This window comes from Heptranchias perlo, chromosome 4 (assembly GCF_035084215.1).
Source record: "Heptranchias perlo isolate sHepPer1 chromosome 4, sHepPer1.hap1, whole genome shotgun sequence".
In the NCBI taxonomy this organism is placed as follows: Eukaryota; Metazoa; Chordata; class Chondrichthyes; order Hexanchiformes; family Hexanchidae; genus Heptranchias; species Heptranchias perlo.
This window is the reverse complement of record NC_090328.1, coordinates 116,620,365-116,625,281: the sequence shown is the minus strand read 5'-3', so window position 1 is coordinate 116,625,281 and position 4,917 is coordinate 116,620,365. Positions and strand designations below refer to the sequence as shown.

The 4,917-nt window shown below is 42.9% G+C and overlaps 1 long non-coding RNA gene across 1 annotated transcript in view; it reads left to right on the top strand.

Moving 5' to 3' along the window:
* LOC137321213 (uncharacterized) overlaps positions 1 to 4,917 on the top strand; it is a 79,718-nt gene that overhangs the window by 63,822 nt on the left and 10,979 nt on the right. The window lies entirely within an intron of this gene.

Sequence of the window (4,917 nt, the reverse complement as noted above, 5' to 3'; positions counted from 1 at the left end):
AACGGACTGCAAAAGGGGGCGGGGCTTTATTTACGTGATGAGGTCACCACCCATTTAAAGTGCAAATGAAGAGACCCGGAAGCTGCATTTCAATCGCGCCTATCACAAGTGCAGGACCTCGTAAAGTGCTCCACAGCCAAATTTCAACAAAAAAATGCTCAGTTATTAGACCATAACAGAGCCAGGGTTATCTGCAGAGTGTTTTAAGAACATAAGAAATAGGAGCAGGAGTAGGCCACAAGACCCCTCGAGCTTGCTCCACCATTCAACCAGATCATGGCTGATCTTCGACCTCAACTCCACTTTCCCACTCGATCTCCATATCCCTTGATTCTCCTAGAGTCTAAAAATCTATCCATCTCAGCCTTGAATATATTCAATGACTCAGCATCTGCAGCCATCTGGGGTAGAGAATTCCAAAGATTCACAACCCTCTGAGTGAGGAAATTCCTCCTCATCTCAGTCTTGAATGGCCAACCCCTTATCCTGAGATTATGCCCCCTGGTTCTAGACTCTCCAGCCAGGGGAAACAATATCTCAGCGTCTACTCTGTCAAGCCCTCTCAGAATCTTATATGTTTCAATGAGATCATCTCAATCTCTCCTCGTTGGACAACCCTCTCATCCCAGGAATTAATCTACACTTTTTAAAGTGTAATCACTGTTGTAATGTTGGAAGGGAGCAGCCAATGTGTGCACAGCAAGATCCCACAAACAGCAATGACCAGATAATCTGCTTTTAGTGATCTTAGTTGAGTGATAAATGTTGACCCAGGATACTGGAGAGAACTCTCTTGCTTTTCTTCTAAATAGTGCCATGGGATCTTTTATATCTGCCGGAGAGCACAGATGGGGCCCAAGGTTTCACGTTCCATCCGAAGGAGGGCACCTGCGACAGTGCAGCACTCCCTCAGCACTGGCACTGGGAGTGTCGGCCTGGCTTTTATGCTGAAGTCTCTAGAGTGGGACTTGAACGTACAATCTTCTGACTCAGTGGCAAAAGTGCAACCCACTGAGCCACAGCTGTGAGTTCCAAGAACTAACATTCACGTGAACAGCTGGGTCCACCCGAAGGACTGACTCCCTCTGACTGCATCACTCCGCTGGAGTGTCGGTCAGGATTATGTGCTTAAGTCTTGGGAGTGGGGCCTGAATCCACAAAATTCCTACAGAGGGAGACCAGAGCTGCCAAGCTGACACACTGCGGTAGATTTTAACTGTTACTGCCCGGGCAGTAATCAAACGGCAGTGGAAAAGGAAGTTGGGCATGGTGTGGAACACGTGGCTGATCTGCTACCGGCTGTTTTCCACCCAGTTGTAAAAGTTTAAAATTTAACCTTTTTAGTTAAATTTCTTTTCACTGCCTATTTACTTTTTATAAATTTACAGATACTCGCTTGAATAGGACTGCCTAGTCCAAAACACTACTTTGGGCTATGATTTCTAACAGTAAAATATTGCTTTTGTTTTTCTGCACATGTGGGCTTTTTAATTTTAATTGCAGCGCTAGCTGTCAAAGTGTGATCACTAAGTCCTATTCCCCATTCTATGATACCTAAACATAAGGACAATTGTGATCACTTTTTAAAAAGAAACAAATAAGTGGCTGTTATTGTCAAGGCAACAATTAAGTTTGGCTGATGGTTTTGATCCTCTTGACCGAATTCCAGGCCAGCTGATAACCTTGAACTTTGACCTATAACCTCACCAGTTTCCAAATCCTGTTGTATTGACCTTGCCCTTGTAAATAATTACATGGGTCAGTACTGGCATCAGCGATTGGACTTGGGAAGAAGAAAAGGAAGGTGACTAAGTAATTGAGACAGCAGAACAGATGTGACTTTTGTAACTAATGTGGAGTGACACGCACTAATTTTGTTTTAAAAATCGGACCTATCTTGATATATCCATTCAGAACCGAGCTCCACCTGTTTGAATTTGAATTTGTAATTCATTACTAATACTGACAGTGAAGATCACTCCCAATACTTTACTGATACTGAGTTGTAGTTAGGGACCACCCATTCAAAGCATGAAGAGTTCTTCTCAGTGTCAGTGTCCTACTTTGTGACTCGTCCCTGAGAATTATTTGAGAATGGCAATACTTTGTTATACATCCTACAGGATGTTATGCTCATACTGTCTTATTCCATAAAGGCAGTGATAAAAATGACTTGTTCAGAACCAGCACATCAGTCTGGTCTCTTGACGAACTAACAGGTTCTTCAACATGATCCAAGCCCAGTCTGGAACCCTGTTTGTATCCAGCATAATTCAGTTCAGGGTGGGCACCCCTGCATCTGGTGGTGCTTGATAAGGAGTCTTACTCTCAATTCTTAGCAATCTAAGCTTTACCTGGGTGGGGTGTCTTGAGATTGCTAAGTACTAGGCATTCTGCACAAATGCTGTTACTATTATTTCTGAGAAACTGTGCAACATTTTGTTTTAACAAAAGTACATGTTAAAACAAAATGTTGCACAGCTATTCAGAAATATGTTACTGAAATGGTAATCTAGAGGCCTGGACTAATAATCCAGAGAACGTGGGTTTAAATCCCAGCATGACAGTTTGAAAATTTGAATTCACCTTTAAAAAAACATTTGGAAATAAAAGGCTCAGATCAATAAAAGTGACCATGAAATTGTCGGATTGTCATAAAAACCCAACTGATTCCCTAGTGTCCTTTTGAGGGAAGAAAATCTACCATCCTCACCCGGTCTGGCTTACATGTGACACCAGTCCCACACCAATGTGGTTGACTCTTAATTGCCCTAAAGTGGCCTAGCAAGCCACTCCGCTGCATCAGGGCAACTAGAATGAGTAATAAATGCTGGCCTTGCCAGCTACACCCACATCACGAGAATGAATAAAACAAACCTCTCCAGAGGCTTATCATGCCTTCAGTGCAGTAGTCCAATATACAGACAAGTTGGCTTAAACTCAAATCTCAGGCATGCCTCAGGATATTCAGTTGAAGTTACCTGTTAATAGGGTATCTGTTCAAGGGTTATTTCAAATACAAAAAGCCCAACAAAGAACCACAGCTGTCATTGATAACATGCAAAGAGACGGTATGGTTATAAAGCTAAATAGAATATCCAATTTGTCATCACAGTGGATCTTGCCATATTATTTACAGCCCAACTGGTCTATGCCGGTGTTTATGCTCCACACGAGCCTCCTCCTACCCCTCTTCATCTAACCCTATCAGCATTTCCTTCTATTCCTTTCTCCCTCATGTACTTATCTAGCTTCCCCTTAAATGCATCTATGTTATTCGCCACAACTGCTCCTTGTGGTAGCGAGTTCCACATTCTTACCACTCATTGGGTAAAGAAGTTTCTCCTGAATTCCCTATTGGATTTATTAGTGACTATCTTATATTTATGGCTTCTAGTTTTGGACTTCCCCACAAGTGGAAACATCTTCTCTATGTCTACTCTATCAAACCCCATCATAATTTTAAAGACCTCTATTAGGTCACCCCTCAGCCTTCTCTTTTCTAGAGAAAAGAGCCTGAGCCAGTTGAGCCTTTTCTGTTAAGTATATCCTCTCAGTTCTGGTATCATCCTTGTGAATCTTTTTTGCACTGTCTCCAGGGCCTCTATATTTTTTATAATGTGTATATTCTTTTTTATAATGTGCACATTACCCTAAGTGTATTAATGAACCTATTGAAAAGATGAGACATCAAAGGATGTACTTCCTTCTGTACAGCAATTAGGCCATACTGTCCCATCTACCACCTCAAAACAGCAGTGGTGGACAGTCTTGTAGATTGTAGAATCTAATCTCAACAGTGTGGGGCCCACATGATTATCTCTAATATCCAAGCGTCAATCAGCAGAGGAGATTCCTGTTTCCAAGAGCTGTAACAAAGATATGAGGTATAATGTAATCAGTTGTTTTGTGGGGTTCCCTTGCAAGCCAATATTTACATGATGTTTTTTGTGCTCCCAAACTATGGCAGGATCTGGGAAGGTGGTAACTGTAGTATGGCTATATCATCCCAAATCATTGAGGATTTTGCCTCATGTTGAATCTCAAGAACCTCACAAAGTTCCTTTAAGTGTCTGATAATTCATACACATTTTTTTTACAAACCATATGATCACAAAAATATATAATCAGCATTAAACATGCTTTTGGCTGTCCTAATGAAATCAGATAAGGGGCAAGATTTTCCTCTTACCACCCAAAAACAGGCATTACTAGGGCATAGAATCAAGGAATAGGTGACAGGAAGTCCTCCCGCTGAATCCCCACTCCTAAAATTGTCCCTCTCTGCTTCTGATGACAGCTGCCCGCACATTACATGCGGCAGGACACGCAACGATAGTGAATGGACAGGGCATAGTAATGCAGATGTCTCCCTGTTCCTGCATCTCCAATGGAAGGAACCAGACACGCAGAGGCAGGAGGGGGAATGGTGATGGTAGGCACCAGGAGCCATTTGTGAAGATGCCAGCAGGTTTTCTCATCCTTTCAGCCCCTCCTCCTAAGAGATTCCTTGCATCAGGTTTAAAAAGTTCTTTGGTTCCTCTACGCTGGTTAACTGCACGTTTAAGCTGCTGTAGCAAGAGCAATGCTGCAACGGTATAACTAAGAGGTGCAGATAGGCACTTGGACCTAGAAATTCAATGGCGCTCCGCCTGTTTTACAAGTGTAAAATGGGCACCTACGGGTCCTGTATTGCAGGCGGCGTGCTCATTCTGTGCTACTCACCCTATTGGTTATGGCTACACAACAGGCGTCCAGCTGAAATGGGCATTACGCCCATTGCATATGCAAATTAGGGGCCAACACCAGTTTCAGTCCTCTTTGCCAAATTGGTCTGTGAATGACATGCACTGTGCATGCTGCGGTCAGTTTCTTCAGGCGCTCAGCAGCCAAACCAGTCGTCCTTAAAAGGGACAA